This window comes from Ornithorhynchus anatinus, chromosome 4, assembly GCF_004115215.2.
Source record: "Ornithorhynchus anatinus isolate Pmale09 chromosome 4, mOrnAna1.pri.v4, whole genome shotgun sequence".
Taxonomy (NCBI): Eukaryota; Metazoa; Chordata; class Mammalia; order Monotremata; family Ornithorhynchidae; genus Ornithorhynchus; species Ornithorhynchus anatinus.
The window spans coordinates 105,528,858-105,548,404 of NC_041731.1; positions in this window are offsets into that span (position 1 = coordinate 105,528,858).

Genomic DNA, 19,547 nt, shown 5'->3' on the forward strand with positions numbered 1-19,547 from the left:
ATTGGAACACAGGTCCTCTGACTCCTAGCTCGTCGGCTCTTTTCATTAGGCCACACTGCGTCTCTAAGCTTTGGAATGGAGTCCATTGGTGTCAGTAAGATGGTATTTGAAAACAATGGTTAACGCACTACATCTCTCAGACCCCATTCCCTCTCCTCCTCTACTCACAGATCTTACCTCCACTGAGAGGAGCTATACGAGTCTTCCTAGAGGTGGATCATTTGACTTCAACCCTTAGCAACTGGGAACCTCCATGGAATAAGGCAGTGAAGGCAGAGAGATCAGGGCTGAGCGCTTCTACCCAGGTAGCTGAATGTACTACATCCCATTATGTTAGTCAACTGTCTTACTCATAATACATTTAATGTTTAATTTCCTGCTTCAATTAATTGTAGGGATAAAGACTATGTACTCAACTAATCATACCCTGAAAATTGTGATGTTACCGTTGTTTATCAAGCATAAATTGACAGTGTGTCTACAACATGTGTGGTGTAATAAATGTATTCATTTTGCACATGAAGTTAACAGTCATGTAAATGACACAAAAGCATAAGTCAGAGCCTGAAATAAATGAAACTGAGTCTTGGAAAAATCAAAGCAAGTAAACATTGGTATCCACGGACTGTAGTGTACTTCACCTTGCTACCCGTACATACTGACAGTAGCCACAGGCTTCATCATCACAATAATAATAATAATAATAATAATGTTGGTATTGTTAAACTTGTCAATCTTTTCCCCTGCTGAGAATTTTACAATGAGGTAACTGAGGCACAGAGAAGTTCAGTGACTTGCCCACAGTCCACACAGCTGACAAGTGGCGGAGCCGTAATTCAAACCCATGACCTCCTGATCCCAAGCCTGGTCTCTTTCACTGAGCCGTGCTGCTTCTCTAATGATGATGATCATCATCCATACCACTGGAAGAAAGGATGCTAAAATTCTGAATGGTAAGCACTGTGGTGACTCTGATATCTTTTTACTCTACACAAGGTGTAATCAGCTGTGCCTACAAGTAGATCCAGGTAAAAGCCAACCGGAAAATAGGGCATGAAGAGCCATTCTGCCTTACTTCGTTTTAGGGAATAGGTCATGACAGACCTTGCTTTTTAGGAAATGCTGTACTTCTGAGCAGTGTGCAATCACATTACAGGTGTCAGTAAGATAAAACGTTCTTTCAGTTCTACACCAAATGCTCTCGAAGGCCTTAAATTTTAAAATGAACTAATCTGTCTTTATAATTCATCCCCTGGAAAAAAAACCCCGCATTTGCTGTAACTTCCAAATTAAAGAAGCCTAGCATTGAGGCTTATCCATGGAGAGAACATGTCCCAGTAAATTTATACTACTTCACAGAGGCCAATCTGATTCTGATCCAGAGAGTCCTACTAGCTTTAAAATGGGAACACATGTCGTTACTTCCCTTGCAGTTCCTCTCCACACCTAGAATATTGTGAGTCTCCAAGTAGGGCATCAAGGAATTCACTAATTGATCAAGATGATGAGGATAGTGGAATCCAGGAACGTTAGCAATTGAGAGTGACTGCAGACCCTTGTTCCAGCTTTAATGTGAGTACATGATGTTTATCACTTTCTCTACAGAAAGCTAAAGTAATTTAGTTTTTGCTAATGAGGGCATTCTCAAGGTGGCTGGGAGTGACTCTCAAGCCAGGCCAGATACCTGCAGCATCACAAGAGACCCAGCAGATAAGGACCTCTGGACCACCGTACCCTAGATATTCACTAAAAAGAAACAAGAATCTGGAGTGGTGTAAAGAGCCTCCTGGGTCAGGCAGCCAATTCTCAGCCAATCCATTGGCCCTGTCCCCTGGGAGGTGAACGAGCTGGGAGACATCCTGCATGTGAAAGTGATGTTACATTCCTCCCAGGGCATGAGAAGTTAAGGAAAGGAATCTACCCTCCTCCTGGCTTGCCATCTCTGCAGGTTTCATGTCTTCTCTTTCACCACACTGGTTTGACTGGAACATAGCCAACTTGCTAATGCAAGAGAATCTTGTAGCATGAACATTTCTGATCAACTGCACTTTTTCCCAAAGCAGTTTTGCGTCAATGACAAGGAGCAATTTACAGAAATGCTTTCTGGACCTTAATTCCAGGCAAGCAGTTTTTCTCTGTAACTTTGTGGTTTTACCTCCAGGAGTTTATAACGCATGACAACTGGGTTTAGTCCCAAGTGACACAAACACTAGTCCTGTCAGATTTTTTTTCTTAAAGCAATGTCACTATAGGCAGTGTTATGAATTAAATGTTATTACACTGAGATGCTAACAATCCGAATTCTTCATAAGGCCCTGGGGAATCAGGAGAAAAGAATGGCAGAAACAGAACTTCCTTTCGGTGACAAAGAAATTTGAATGTGGTATGTGGTAACAGTAGGGTGTTTGTAGTTCAAGGTTTTGAAGTTGTAGTCAAAACATCAAGTTGGTTAAGCAAAATCAGCCAACTCCTTGCACCCCACTGAAGATCAACTGAATTATCTGAAACAACCGGCCAACATTGACATGCACGGCCTTGGCTTTAAACTCTTTGAGGGGAGACCACATCCACACCAAACGATGCATAATCCCCACAATTTCCAATATATTTATTGATGGTCTGGGTGAAAAATGAAATAACTGATTCACAATGTGAGAGAGTTGATTTGGTATGTCATACCAGAAATGTAGCAGGATGGTTGTGAGAATATGACTTTAATCCTTGCAGTGAGACTTGAGGTGCCTTAAATTTTTCAAACGTTTTCAAAGCCATTTAGTCAATTATTATTCCAGTGCACTAGATGCTAAGAGTTCACCTCTGACTCAGTGTCAAAATTATACCAGCTTCATTGTTCCTGTCATGTCAGTATGATAGGGACCTTGAGTAGCCCAGCACATGCCTTCAAACCCACGCATTTCTCCTTCATTACTTTGGCTTAGACCATTTGAGGACAAAAATGTCACATAAAGCCTATGGCTCAACTCCTTTGTCTGGTTCTTATATTCTCAGTGTCACATACATCTCATTCTCCCGATTAGACTGTGAGCCTGTCACTGGGCAGGGATTGTCTCTTATCTGTTGCCAAATTCTACATTCCAAGCACCTAGTACAGTGCTCTGCACGTAGTAAGCACTCAGTAAGTACTACTGAATGAATGAATGAATATCTCTTTTAGATCCAACCATTGCATATTCCTGAACAACCTATATGAGAGGATATGTTTTAAACACTTATATATAGAAGCAGCGTGTCTCAGTGGAAAGAGGACAGGCCTGGGAGTTAGAGGACCTGGTTTCTAATCCCAGCTCTGGCATTTGTCGGCTGTGTGATCTTGGGCAAATCACTTAACTAACTCTGTGCCTCAATTCCCTCACCTGCAAAGTGGGAATTCAGTAACTGTTCTTCTTCTTACTTAGACAGTGATCCCCATGTGGGACCTTTCATTCATTCAGTAGTATTTACTGAGCGCTACTGTTTGCAGAACACTGTACTAAACCCATGGGAGAGTACGATACAGCAATAAAGTCACATTCCCTGCCCACAATAAGCTTATGATTGTCTTGGATCTTCCCTAACACTTAGTTCATTACTTGTTAGAGGTAGGTGTAGCTAGAGAGGGAAGGTGGCTATAGAGGGGGGATAATAGCTCAGTGGTAGAGTGAATTGTGTGGCATGTATGAGGCCCCAGGTTAATCCCCGGCATCTCCACAGTTTTATAACTTTAGCCAAAGAGCTTTAGAATTAAAGAGTTAGCTTCCCACAAAACAATGTTTCTGAAAAAATATTATTAAGTGCTTAGTACACCGAATAAGCGCTCAAATAATATGATTGAATGAATAACTTGGAGGGAGTATATATATATAATATATATATATATATATATATATAATATATATACATACTGAATAAGAGGGTTTCTGTCCACCATTTTTCAAGACTGAAAAGGATCTGATTTGAACACATTTAAGGGGATTAAAATCCTAAATTCTCTCAATGACTAAATAATGGTAATAATAATAATGAAAGTAATAACTTGCAATAAATTTGTATTGCAAGTGCAATGGTTCTAAGCCTATCTAGATTTTATACTATCACATATGTTATTAATGATAATCAATTTATTGAGTGCTTACTCTGTGCAAAGCACTGTGTACGCACTTGGGAGGGTACAATATAGCATCAGACACATTCCCTTAGTCCTTTACTAGAGAAGGGAATGCTTCTTAAGGGCAGAGATAGTGTACGTTTACTCTATTGTGCTCCCCAAGTATAGTGTTCTGCGCAGAATTAAGAGCTCAATAAATTTTACTGATTGATTGCCTGATTAATTGATGGATAATGAAATATCCTTTACTTGCTTAAAACAAAGACGTTTCCCTCATTTCCTTATTTTCTTGTTGTTGACATGTATTAGAGACTGAAATAAGTTTGATCACACATTTTACAGAGGAAAGCAATAGTTCAAGGGGAAACTGAAAGATGGGAAATGTAGCAGTGTTCACATTGCTAAATACTGAAATTACTATGGTAGAACCCCACTGAGAGCTCACCTCCTCCAGGAAGCCTTCCCAGACTAAGCCCCCTTTCCCTCTGCTCCTCACCCCTCCCCATCCCCCCCTGCCCTCTGCTCTTCCCCCTTCCCCTCCCCTCAGCACTGTGCTTATTTGTATATATTATCTATTACCCCCCTATTTATTTTGTTAATGAGGTGTATATCTCCTTGATTCTATTTATCTTGAAGATGTTGTCTTGTTTCCTTTTGTTCTGTTTTGCTTTGCTGTCTGTCTCCCCCATTTAGACTGTGAGCCCGTCACTGGGCAGGGATTGTCTCTATCTGTTGCCGAATTGTACCGTCCAAGCGCTTAGTACAGTGTTCTGCACAGAGTAAGCGCTCAATAAATACTATTGAATGAATGGTAGATATGAAGAAAAAAGCTACCTGTGTGCAGTTTGTGATGCGATCTTTCTATTATACTAAGTTGACCTCATCTGTTTGGGTGGGTGCTGGCAGTGTAAGTGGTCCTGGAAGAGATATTTTTCCTTTATATGGTATTTATTAAGTGCTTACTATGCAACAGGCACTGTTCTAACCCTGGGGTACACGATCTTAATCCACAATCAGAATTAATCCCCATTTTACAGAGATGAGTTAACTGAGGCACAGAGAAATGAAGTGACTTGCCCAAGGTCACATAGCAGAGAAGTGGCAGAGATGGGATTAGAACCCAGGTCCTTCTGACTCCCATACCCATGGTCTACCCACTAGGCCACACTGCTTCTCTGAATTGATCCAGTCCCTGCCTTAAAGGCAACTGGGGTTACCACTGCAACATAACTGAATTCAGAAGTAATGTGACTTTTCCATTAGGTCTGGTGCCACAGGAGGGTCAATCGATCAATCAAAGATATTTACTGAATTCTTATTAGAGCAGAACTCTTTACTAAGCACTTGGGAGAATATGATACAACAAAGTTAGCAGATATGTTCCTCCCCGCCCATAATGAGCTTACAGTTTAGGGGAGGCAGATATTAATATGAATAAGTAATTTATAATGTGTAATTTTGAAAATATGCACGTAAATGCTGTGGGGTTGGAGGTGGGGCACATATCAAATATCCAACGGGCACAGATCCATGGTCATGGGTCATGGGTTCTAATCGTGGCTCTGACATTTGTCTCTTGTGACTTTGGGCAAGTCAGTTAATGTTTCTGTGCCTCCATTACCTCATCTGTCAAATGGGGATTAAGTCTGTAAGCCCTGTGTGGGACAGGGACCATGTCCAACCCGATTTGCTTGTATCCACCCCAGCGCTTAGTACAGTGACTGGCACATAGTGAGTGCTTAAACAAAATGCATAATTATTATCATTTATCATTATCCCAGTGCCCGGACAATGCCGAAGGGAGAGATGATCCATATCTTAGGCACCCTGTTTCTCGGGAGGGGGAAGGTTTTTAATCTCACAAAAGGAGATCCCAGAGAGTGGCAGAGAAATTGTTCCTTCGTTGCCGTGATTTGTGGGCGGGGGTTGTTTACACATCGGGATTTTGAGGATGAGTGTGTTCATCCAGAGACCAAGAGTTGCAAAGAGAATTCCACCCACAGTTACCACCAAAGAATGCCATCATGGAGAACCCCTACAGGTAACCGGGCTGTCCCACAGGAAACTGTATGGAGGCCAGAGGAAGATTCAACATCTTAAAGGGTCTTGAATGATGACTTTGTCAGAGGGCAGGAACGTTCAGATTAAGCCAATATTATTAAAGCACTGGACTCATATTTGAATAAAAATGCAATCCAGTAAAACAGCCCAGCCCTAGATAAATTACATAGTAGAAGGGATCCCATGTTATTTCTCCTGCTCTCTTCACCAGAAACCTTTGTGTAATAGGAACTTAGTTTGCTTTATGGGATTCATTAAGCACTTTATAATAATTATAATAATAATGGCATTTGTTAAGCACTTACTAATGTGCCAAGCACTGTTTTAAGTGCCGAGTAGATACAGGGTGATGAGATTGTCCCACATGGGGCTCAGAGTCTTAGTCCCCATTTTAAAGATGAGGCAACTGAGGCACAGAGAAATTAAATGGTTTGCACAAAGCACACAGCATGAACGTGGCAAAGCAGGGATTAGAACCCATGTCTCTGACTCCCAAGATCATGCCCTTTCCACTAAGGCCACGCTTGCTTCTCGTGCCAGGCACTTTATGCTAGGCACTCTACTAGAGCTGGGGTAGATACAAGTAATCAGCTTGGATACATTCATGACTCAAATGGAGCTCACGATCTTAATTTCCATTTTACAGACCTGTTAACTGAGCATAGAGAAGTGAAGTGACTTGCCCTTGATCACACAGCAGACAAGTGGTGAGGATCTGGGATTAGAAACCCTGGTCCTCTCACTCTCAAGACCCATGTTCTATCCACTAGGCCATGCTGCTCTTACTCCTAAGATCCCAAGTCTAATCTCTGACTGTCTAACATAACCATGTTGGTGTAGCTGATGATGATGACAGTTGAACATTGAGACGTGGGCAGTGATGTGGCTGACTCCTGTCCATTTTCCTGTAAGAACCAAGCATGCACTGAGACCAATATGGGACCCTTGATTGATGGAATCACTGGAATGAGCATGTACTAAGAGAAAGACAACAAGCCAAAGAAGAATAACCGGGTAGGGAGAGAAAGCATGAGGGAGGCTCATGCCCTCTTGAGATGCTCTCGGTAGCCCTATCTGAGGTGGTGTTTTCCAGGACAAGGTGGGTCAGTATAATTCCGATTTCCCCCAGGTCTCTGACCTCTTCAATTCTTTTGCCTCCTTTTTAGGTTGGGTTAACGTCTGACATGTCAATCCCCACTCTCCTGAGCTGCTCTTCCTTTTATCTCCTCCTCTACCCTAGATCTTGTCATGGGATGGGAGCACAGCACTCTTTGCCAGTCAAATGGCAGAAGTCTGGGAATCAGCTGTCAATCAAATGGCAGACACTGTCAGCTATTCGAAGCTATAAAACAGTGAGGAAACCCACACGAGGCACAATCTCACAGCAGAAACCTACTGTTTTATCCCCACATTGCAGGGCTTTTCATTCTTTCCAACCTGAATTGTGATAAAAAAACATCCTAAATGGCAAATCCCCCTGTTATCACTGTCTGGTTAACAAGGCAGAATCCAATAGGGCTGTATGTAGATACTGAAATATCATTCCAAACTGACATAATTTTGCTCTGGGTAGGTTTAGCCACTTGGTAGCTTTTTGGGAAACATTTCATTTTATTTTGGCCTCAATTTCTCTGTCAACAAACTATGGAAGTAAACAATAAATGAATAAAAGTTGGCCTGCAAAGACGATGGATGAAAACTAGTAAATCTAGAATACAAACAAAAAGTGGTCCAATAATGAGTATTCCTGGGGTATGAAGTCACAGATTAGAATGCAAATACAGTCCATCATTTGCAATCAACTTCAATGGTTATTGATTCCAGATAATTTTAAAAAATGGATAACTTTACCTAATTTGTCCTTTTTTCTCTTGGCTGGCAGTGAATATTATTGTAATCATTATCATCATTATTAATAATAATCAATGTTATACATTGAGCACTTACCATGTGCACAGCACTGTGCTAAGCATTTGGGAGAGTATGATACAGCAGAGTCAATAGACCCATTCCCTGTCTACATCCCGCCTCTGGCCTGGAACATCTTCCCTCTTCATATCGGACCGACAATCATTTTCCTCCCTTCAAAGCCTACTGAAGGCACATCTCCTCCAAGACGACTTCCCTAAGTAGAGAATCAGTGTGGCTCAGTGCAAATATCCCAGGCTTGGGAGTCAGAGGTCATGGGTTCAAACCCCACCTCCCCTGCTTGTCAGCTGTGTGACTTTGGGCAAGTCACTTCTCTGTGCCTCAGTTACCTCATCTGTAAAATGGGGATTAAGACTGTGACCCCCACGTGGGACAACCTGATCACCTTGTATCCTACCCAGCACTTAGGACAGTGCTTTGCACATAGTAAGTGCTTAAATGCCATAATTATTATTATTATTGTTATTAAGTCCCCCCTTCCTATCTTCTCACTCCATTCTGCTTCGTCATGACTTATTCCCTTTGTTCTTCCCCCGATTCCAGCCCCATACCTCTTATGTACCTATCTGTAATTTATTTATTTGAATTAACATCTGTCTCCCCACCTCTAGGCTGTAAACTCGTGGGTAGAGAATGTGTCTGTTTATTTTTGTATTGTACTCTCCCAAGCACATAGTACAGTGCTCTGCACACAGTAAATGCTCAATAAATTTGATTGAATGAGTGAATGAACAATGATAAAATTGAAAGAGCATGAAACTGGGAGTTGGGAAATATGAGTTAAAACCCTAGCTTGGTGATGGTCGGCTGTGTTACTTGAGGCAGATCACTTAGCCTTACTGGGCCTATCGTCTGTGAGTTAGAAGAGATTGAGGTACAGTGAGAAAGTCAGAATTAGAGGAGCAAAGTGTGCAGGCTGGGTTGTGGTAATAATAATACTAGTAATAATAATTGTGGTATTCATTAAGGGTTTATTATGAGCACGGGCTGGGGAGTCAGAGGTCATGGGTTCAAATCCCAGTTCTGCCACTTGTCAACTGTGTAACTTTGGGCAAGTCACTTCATTTTTCTGTGCCTCGATTAACTCATCTGTAAAATGGGCATTAAGACTGTGAGGCCCACGTGGGACAACCTGATCACCTTGTATCCTCTCCAGCGCTTAGAACGGTGCTTTGCACGTAGTAAGCGCTTAACAAATGCCATTATTATTATTATGTTCCAGGCACTGTACTAAGCACTGGGATTGACACAAGCAAATTGGGTTTGACACAGTCCCTTTGTCCCACGTGGGGTTCACAGTCTTAACCCCCATTTTACTGATGAGGTAACTGAGACACAGAGAAGTGGCTCACCCAAAGTCACACAGCAGATAAGTGGCAGAGCTACGATTAGAGTTCATGACCTCTGACTCCCAGGCCCGTGCCCTATCCACTAGCCATGCTACTTCTCTAGAGCACTGAGGGAGAATGTGATAGGTTGGGCCCAGTTTCCTGATTTGTCCAACCAAGTCCACCCCCTAGATGTTTAGAAAAACTGAGGTAGGAGGCAGACTGATTTTGACATGTGTACACACAGGCAATTGCAATTTGTCAAGGATTCACCTTCCACTGTTTAATTTCAGATGATTTGTCATTCTCCTATACACCCAAAACTAGCTTTTCCCCAACAGCCATATCCCATATTCCATAATCCTACAATCTGTGAATGTCATAACATAGGGGGAAGCATCTTCCCCAGATAGCCAAATTGGGCTTTTATTTCAGCCAGGGAAAACTTATCAAAGGAGCCAAGCAACCCTGAATGCAGCAGATTTTTTATGCTAGTGGTAACCCTTATATGGTTGCCTTGGCAACACTGTCATTAAGGATGTTTCAGCATTTCCTATTAACCTCCATTTTCAGAGGTTTATAACTTCATGGTAAAAATTCCCTCCAGGCTAAAATTTGGCATTCATGATCTCAGACAGGTATCTGGAATACATTTACGTTTATTGTATCCATTTTCTCGAAATAATATTGATGAATTGTCAAATGCAACTATTTTTTCTCTGCAGGCCAAGCGTTATGTAGTAAGGGTTTATTTGGTTACTTCCTTAGAGATGTGTGTGTGTGTGCGTGTGTGTGCACTCAAACAACTGATCACTTGGAGTAGCCAATGGCCAGTGAAGCATTCTTGTTCAATGCTAGTTTGTAGATTAGCCAAGTGGCTAATGGACCTTGGTCAGATGCTAAAGCAGTTTTTTTCAAATTTCACACTTCACTTTTAGGCTCATTGGTGAACCCATAACAATTTCACCATATTACTAGACCTAAGTGAGATTTGATGTTTGACCAACTAATTTTGGACCATCAGCTGGTTTCTCCCTTTAATTTCTGGGAGGCAAAGGGCAGCTAGATCTCTTGGGTGAAAAAAGCTTAAATCCTTCTCTGCATTCTCTTTCCTTGCCCTTTCCTCAGCTACCTCCCAAATGTCCTCTCTAACAAGGCATAGTGGATAGAACACAGCCCTGGGAGTCAGAAATACCTGGGTTCTCGTCCCAGCTCTGCCACTTGTCTGCTGTGTGACCTTTGGCAAGTCACCTCACTTCTCTGGGCCTCCATTACCTCATGTGTCAAATGGGGATTGAGACTGTGAGCCCCACATGGGACAGGGACTGGGTCCAACTCCATTCATATTGATGAGACTGTAAGCCCATCATTGGGCAGGGTTTGTCTCTGTTGCCAAATTGTACATTCCAAGCGCTTAGTACAGTGTTCTGCACATATTAAGCGCTCAATGAATACTATTGAATGAATTAATTAATTAATGTCTGTCTGCCCAACTGGACTGTAAACTTGTTGGGGGCAGGGAATGTATCTGTTTATTGTTATATCCCACCTAGATTACTGCATCAGCCTCCTTGCTCATGCCTAGGCTCCTGCCTCTCCCCACTCCAGTCCTAGTGCACTCTGTTGCCTGGATTATCTTTCTACTGAAACGTTCAGGACATGTCACACCCCCTCCTCAAAAATCTCCAGTGGTTCCCTATCTAGCTCCGTATCAAATAAAAATTCCTCACCATTGACTTTAAAGCACTCCATCACACCTTACCCCCTTGTTTCTCACCTCACTTATCTCCTTCTACAACCTAGCCTGCACACTTTGCTCCTCTGGTGCTTATCTTCTCACTTTGCCTCGATCTCACCTGTCTTGCCACTGACCCCTGGGCCCATGTCCTGCCTCTTTCCTGGAACTCCCTCCCTCCTCAAACCCGCCAGACAATTATTCTCCCCACCTTCAAAGCCTTACCGAAGGCACATCTCCTCCAAGAGACCTTTCCAGATTAAGCCACACTTTTCCTCATTTCCCACTCCCTTTTGTGTCGACCTTACTTGCTCCTTTTGCTCTTCCCCCCGTCCCTGCCCCACAGCACTTATGTGTATATCTGTCATTTTATTTCTTTATATTGATGTCTTTATATCTGTAGTAATGTCTGTCTCCCCCTCTCTAGAATGAGCTCATTGTGAGCAAGCATTGTCTCTATTTACTGCTGTATCGTACTTTCCCATGTGCTTAGTACAGTTCTGTGCACCTAGTAAGTGCTCAATAAATATGATTTAATAAATGAATGAATATTGTACTTTCCCAAGTGCTTAGTACCGTGCTAAGCATAAAGTATGAGCTTAACAAATATCATCATCATTATCATTAATTATAATAGTAATAATAATTACAATGATAAAAATAATTATTATAATAAACAATAATCTCATCTCCAACCTCTTTCCCACGTCTCCCCTCTGGCCTAGAACTCCTTTTTCCTCCATTTATGCCAGACCACAAATCTATCCACTTTCAAAACCTTATTAAGGTCACTCAAAGTCTTATTAAGGGCACATAGGAAGCAGCATGGCCTTGTGGATAAAGCACAGGCCTGGGCATCAGGCTTGCTTCTCTGCTACATTTCTACTGTGTGACCCTGGGCAAGTCACTTAACTTTTCTGTGCCTCAGTTGCCTCATCTGTAAAATAAAAATTAAGAGTGTGAGCTCTATGTGGGACACTATGTCCAGCCTGATTAGATTCTATCTACCCCAGGATTTAGTATCTGGCACATAGTAAGCACTTAACAAATACCGTAAAAAACTCCTCCAAGAGGTCCTCCCTTATGAAGCCCTCTTTTCCTTGACTCCTTCTCCCTTCTACATCACCTATACACTTGTACCTGTACTCTTTGAACACTTTGTAGTCACCCATCCTCAACCCCATATCACTTATGTTCCTATCTATAGTTGATTTATTTCTAGTAATGTCTGTCTCCCATCTAGACGGCAAACCTATTTTGTGCCAGGAATGTGTCTACCAGTTCTGTTTTATTGATAATAATAATAATAATAATGTTGGTATTTGTTAAGCGCTTACTATGTGCCGAGCACTGTTCTAAGCGCTGGGGTAGACATAGGGGAATCAGGTTGTCCCACGTGGGGCTCACAGTCTTAATCCCCATTTTACAGATGAGGGAACTGAGGCACAGAGAAGTTAAGTGACTTGCCCACAGTCACACAGCCGACAAGTGGCAGAGCTGGGATTCGAACTCATGAACCCTGACTCCAAAGCCCGTGCTCTTTCCACTGAGCCACTCCTAAGAGCTTAGTACAGTGCCCTGCACATAGTAAGCAATCAATAAATACAATTGCAAAAAGAAGCAACGTGGCTCAGTGGAAAGAGCATGGGCTTTGGAGTCAGAGCTCATGGGTTTGAATCCCGGCTCGGCCACTTGTCAGCTGTGTGACTTTGGGCAAGTCACTTAACTTCTCTGGGCCTCAGTTACCTCATCTGTAAAATGGGGATTAAGACTGTGAGCCTCACGTGGGACAACCTGATTCCCCTGTGTCTACCCCAGCGCTTAGAACAGTGCTAGGCACATAGTAAAAGCTTAACAAATACCAACATTATTATTATTATTATTGATTGACTGATTTGTTATAGTATTTGTAAGCGCTTACTATGTGAAAAACACTGTCCTAGATACAAGATAAATAGGTCAGACAGCAGCCCTGTCCCACTTGGGACACCCAGTATAAGGGAGCGGGTGAATAGATATTGAATCTTCAATAGATAGATCAAGAAACTCAGGTACAGTGAATTTAAGTGACTTGTCCAAGGTCACAAAGCAAACAATGGCAGAGCTGGGATTAGAACTGTGGTCCTCTGACTTAATAATAATGTTGGTATTTGTTAAGCGCTTACTATGTGCCAAGCACTGTTCTAAGCGCTGGGGGAGACACAGGGGAATCAGGTTGTCCCATGTGGGGCTCACAGTCTTAATCCCCATTTTACAGATGAGGTAACTGAGGCACCGAGAAGTGAAGTGACTTGCCCAAACCAGGCCCGTGTTCTTTCCACTAGGCCATGCTGCTTTTCAACCTGACTTGAGGACAGAATTGGTCCATCTGCATGAAAATAGCAAGAAAGCTGCCTTATGCTGTTTCAAAATGGTCATAAAGAAGCTGCCGATCAGACACCGAACAGCAGCTTCTGTTCAGCGGGGCTGAACACCTCAGAAGAAAAAAAGACAACTGCACGGGAAAGGGCATTGCAGGGTGTCAGATGGAGTCACAGTGGCCTGAAAGAGTTAATGGGCCTCCATAAGCATCTGACTCACTGCTAAGCAGTGACTTAGGCCCCAGGGAGAACGTGGCTCATTAAGTTTGGCAGCAACAACACATAATGTCATGGCCACTTGGAGCATAAGAGATGACTACTGTCTACAACCCCATGGAGGGAAAACAAATGGTAGAAATCCTGTCCAGACGGCATGTTAAGTCACAAGTTTCTCTCATGACCTCTGCCCAGCTCTGGAGGCTGGACTGGAGAGCCTCCACCTCTAATGCCCCCCGACAATTGACTCACGCCCTGGAAAAATCAGGGTCATCCCATCTTTCTCTGCTTCCTCTCTCCATCTCTCTCCTGCCTCTAGTACTGGATTAGAAACCACACTGTTCTCCGCCTACACACTGTTCTCCGCCTACCTGGTGGCCCCGTAGCCTCTGGGCACAGACGGGAGGAGTTATAAATTGAAAACCCTGCTCGGTGACATCTGAGAAGTAGTCTTTCTTGGTGTCATCCTCGACTCCTCGCTGTCATTCCATTCCTCACCTTTAGTCTACTGTCAAATCCTGCTGGATTTTTGTTTATCACATTTCCCCTTCTTCTCCACCCATCCTAGAACAGGTTCTGTCTTGTCACAAGGCGATTACAGAAGAATAGAGGCCCGATGGAAAGGACACAGGACTGGGAGTCAGGAGATCTGGGTTCTAATTCCAGGCCTTCCTCTTTCCTACTTTGTGACCTTGGGAAAGTCACAACTTTCTGGGGTCTTAGTTTCCTCATCTGTAAAATGGAGGACTAAATATCTGTTCTCAATCCTATTTAGACTGTGAAGCCCAAGTGGGCAGTGGACTATTTAGACTATGAGCCCGTCATTGGGCAGGGATTGTCTCTGTTGCTGAACTGTACATTCCAAGCACTTAGTCCAGTGCTCTGCACATAGTAAGCACTCAATAAATACTATTGAATGAATGAATGAATGAATGAATGACTGTGAGGGGTAGGTACAAGATCATCAGGTCCTACATGGGGCTCACAGTCTAAGGAGGATTAAGGACAAGTATTAAAATACTCATTATGCTGGTGAGGGCTCTAGAGCACAGAGAAGTTAAGTGACTTGCTCAAGGTCACACAGCAGGAAAGTGGAAGAGCAGAGTGACTTTGCACTTGGCTATGTATTTTTTAAGCACTTTGATTATCATTCCGGCCCTCAGTACTTAACATAAATATTCTCAAACTCTACCATTTCTCCTACCCCTACTTTACTGTATTGTCTGTCTTCCCATACACTGCAAGCTCCTTGAATATACCAACTCTGTTCTAGTCAGCACTCAATCAATACCACTGATGGATTGATTAATTTGTATAGTCAATGCCGAGGGCTGGACAGGTAGGTGGACTATAGGGTTTGATCTGGAAAGACTTCTTGGAAGAGATGTGACTTTAGAATGGCTTTGAAGGTGGGGGGAGTGATGGTCTGACAAATATAAATTTAATATGGCTAAAACTGAATTTATCTTCCCAACCAAACCATGTCTTCCCATTCACTTTCCCATCACTGTTGAAGGCACCACCATCCTTCCTTTCATTCATTCATTCAATAGTATTTATTGAGCACTTACTATGTGCAGAGCACTGTACTAAGCGCTTGGAATGTACAAATCGGCAATAGAAACAATCCCTGCCCTTTGACGGGATTACAGTGTAATCCACTGTAAGCTTCCTGTATAACAAGCCCATAACCTTGGCTTTAACCTTGACTCCTCTCTCTCGTTCCACCCACATATTCAAGCCATCACTAAATCCTGTCATTTCTACCTTCACAGCATCTCCCAAATCTGCCCTTCCTCTCCCTCCAAGCTGCTACATCAGTGCAAGCACTTATCCTATCCAGCTGTGATTATTTTATCAGCCTCCTTGCTGACCTCTCTGCCTCCTGCCTCTCCTCACTCCAGTCCATACTCCATTCCACTGCCCAGATCATTTTTCACAGAAATGTTCAGGATATGTCATCTTCCTCTTCAAGAAACACTAGAGGTTGCCAATCCACCTCCATATCAAAAACTTCACATCATTGGCTTTAAAATACTCAAACACCTTACCCGCTCCTACCTCACTTCACTACTTATAACCCAGCCCGCACACTTTGTTTCTCTAATGCTATCTCACTGCACCTGGATCTCATCTATCTCATCGCCGACCTCTTGCCCACATCCTAACTCTAGCCTGGAATGCCCTCCCTCCTCGTATCAGATAATTGCTCTCCCCCACTTGAAAGCCTCACTGAAGGCAAATCTCCTTCAAAAAGCCTTCCCTAACTAAGCCCTCCTCTTCTCTTCTCCCACTCCCCTCTGCTCTGCTTTTACCTGCTCCTTCATTCATCCTCCCTCCCGTCCCCACAGCACATGTGTGTATAAATATGTGATTTATTTATTTATCTATTTAATCATATTAATGTGTGTCTCCCTCTCTGATCCCTGAGCTCACTGTGAGCAGGAATGTGTCCATTTATAGTGCACTCTCCCAAGTGCTTAGTACAGTGCTTTGCACACAGTAAGTGCTCAATAAATACCATTGATCACTGTATCAACCACATTAGGTCATTATATGGTTGAAAAAAACTCTCACAATAGTATCACCTTCAACTTAAAGAACAGTGTGTTGGTGCTTTTGTGTGTCTGGCCATGTGACTCTAATTCTGAAATGCTCGGCCCCGGGTCCTAATCCCAATGATTTCCTCTCAGAAAATATTCCCGAATTACCCCCAGAGGGCTTGCTCCCCACTTTAGACATGATCCAGACTGGACTGTTGGCAGTTTTCCATATGTCAGCCTTAAAGTGGCAGGCACAACGGTAGCATTTTTGGGGCTTCTCTGCTTATCCCAGATCAAATCTAATTATTTTTTGCTTGTTTTCTAGTCTATTTTAAGGAGTTAGAAAGTTCATTAGCTTTTTAGAAATCCATTTATTTTTGCTCTCCCTTTGGAAATCCTTGGTTTAATGCTACAGAAATAGGCCTTTACTAGGCACTATCCCACTCAGTCTCCTTTCCCTTCTATCTCTGTAAAATGTCTGTTTTGGATTACTGTTTGGAAACGTTAATTAAAGTGGGCTTGGCCTCAGGTTACAATTTGCTTTTATTTTTGCACGCAAAAGGAATACATCTGCTCCTTTGGTTGCATTTAGTAGGAGGAAAAGAAAGTGGAAGTTGAGGTTGGAAGTAGCCTAGCAAAGATAGAGATCTTCCCTATCATGTATCTTTCAGCTTTCAAAGGGGGTAAGCAGTGTTCGGTAAATAAACAGTTCCATTAAGGATTGCCCCATTTTGTGCTTCAACACGATAATCAGGCAAAATCCTACAAGATCATACTATAAATGAATGGTTTATGTTGGCTTCTGATGGATTATCTTTCGTAGTTCTTAAGTCTCCAGCCTTGTGATGAGGGGGTGGTGCCAGGGAAGAGAACGGACTTTGCATGACCCTTGGTGGGGCCGGTTCCCGCCCTCCCGGAGGGGATCCTGGGCGGCCTTTCCCCACTACCCCCAGCAGTAGGTCGGCTCTGGAGGAAGGGACCAAGAATAACTAGCAGTGTGGTCTAGTGGAAAAAGCATGGACTTGGGAGACAGAGGACCTGGGTTCCAATTCTGACTCTGCCGATTACTTACTCCTCTCTCGCCCCGCTCCAGTCTATTCTTCACTCTGCTGCCTGGCTCATCTTCCTGCAGAAACGATCTGGGCATGTCACTCCCCTTCTTAAACAACTCCAGTGGTTGCCTATCAACCTCCGCTCCAAACAAAAACTCCTCACTCTAGGCTTCGAGGCTCTACATCACCTTGCCCCTTCCTACCTCTCCTCCCTTCTCTCTTTCTACCGCCCACCCCGCACGCTCCGCTCCTCTGCCGCCCACCTCCTCATTGTCCCTTGGTCTCGCCTATCCCACCGTCGACCCCTGGGCCACGTCCTCCCGCGGTCCCGGAACGCCCTCCCTCCTCACCTCCGCCAAACTGATTCTCTTCCCCTCTCCCAAACCCTACTTAAAACTCACCTCCTCCAAGAGGCCTTCCCAGACTGAGCTCCTCTTCTCCCTCTACTCCCCCTACCACCCCCCTTCACCTCTCTGCAGCTAAACCCTCTTTTCCCCCTTTCCCTATGCTCGTCCCCCTCTCCCTTCCCATCCCCTCAGCACTGTACTCGTCCGCTCAACTGTATATATTTCCATTACCTTATATATTTCCATTACCCTATTTATTTTGTTAATGAAATGTACATCACCTTGATTCTATTTAGTTGCCATTGTTTTTACGAGATGTTCTTCCCCTTGACTCTATTTATTGCCATCGTTCTTGTCTGTCCGTCTCCCCCGATTAGACTGTAAGCCCGTCAAATGGCAGGGACTGTCTCTATCTGTTGCCAACTTGTTCATTCCAAGCGCTTAGTACAGTGCTCTGCACATAGTAAGTGCTCAATAAATACTATTGAATGAATGAATGAATGAATACTATGTGACTACAGGCAAGTCGCTTAACTTCCCTGTGCCTCAGTTTCCTCAACTGTAAAATGGGGTTTAAATACCTGTTCGCCTCCATACTTAAGACTGTGAGCTTCATCAAACCAGGGACTGTGTCCAATCTAATTAACTTGTACCTAGACCAGCACTTAGAACACTGTTTTTCATATGAGTGCTTTAAAAATACTGTATATTAAAAAAAAGACTACAAGATCTTCCTCCTTATCAGGTGAGTGGATTGGGGAATTCTGGCAGTGAATTGGAGGTGGGGTGAATGGAGGAAAGGTGGGAGGGGAAGAGAGTTTTAAGAATACTTAAATTTACTCTTCTCATATTTTCAATCATTTAGGAATTAATTTATTTAGTGTGTACTGTATGCAGACCACTGTACCAAGCGCTTGGGAGAATACAATATAACAGAGCAGCATGGCTCAGTGGAAAGAGCACGGGCTTTGGAGTCAGGGCTCATGAGTTCTAATCCCAGCTCTGCCACTTGTCAGCTGTGTGACTGTGGGCAAGTCACTTAACTTCTCTGTGCCTCAGTTGCCTCATCTGTAAAATGGGAATTAAGACTGTGAGCCCCACGTGGGACAACCTGATTCCCCTGTGTCTACCCCAGCGCTTAGAACAGTGCTCGGCACATAGTAAGCGCTTAACAAATACCAACATTATTATTAAGTGGTAGACAACAGTCTCTATACATAACAAGCTTACGCAGGAAACTACCCCCATTTTGATTGTGTGTTTCACGGCTTTCTCAGAGCCACCTATCCATCCCACTCTCTAGGTAAGATGAAGGCTGGGCCGTTTGGGAGCCGGGCTCCAACCCTTTCTGGAGGAGGACTTTGGGTGGTGGTCTGCTCTCTGCCCCTTGTGCGGGGGCACAAACGCCCACCTATGGGACCATTTCCTTGTGTCCTTTCCTCTGACGCTGGCCCTCACTGCAGGAACATTGGGCGGAGGCCACCCAGGCCCTTCTCCAGAGCTGACCCTCACAACAGAAGTAAGGGCAGAGCCTGTCAGGCCTTTCTTTGGATCTGTACAGTGCTCTGCACACAGTAAATGCTCAATAAATATGATTGAATCTGACCCCCACAACAATGGCAGAGTGTAGAAACTGCCTACACCCTTTGTCAGAGCTGAATCCTTGCTGTGGGTCAGATGAAAGAGGCTGGCCAGCCTCATCTCTACAGCTGATCCCTGCAGGAGGGACAGGGGGCAGAGATCTAGAGCAGGGACTTGGGAGTCAGAAGTGGTGGGTTAGAATGCCAACTCTGCCACTTGTCAGTTGTGTGACTGTGGGCAAGTCACTTAACTTCTCTGTGCCTCATTTACCTCGTCTGTAAAATGGGGAT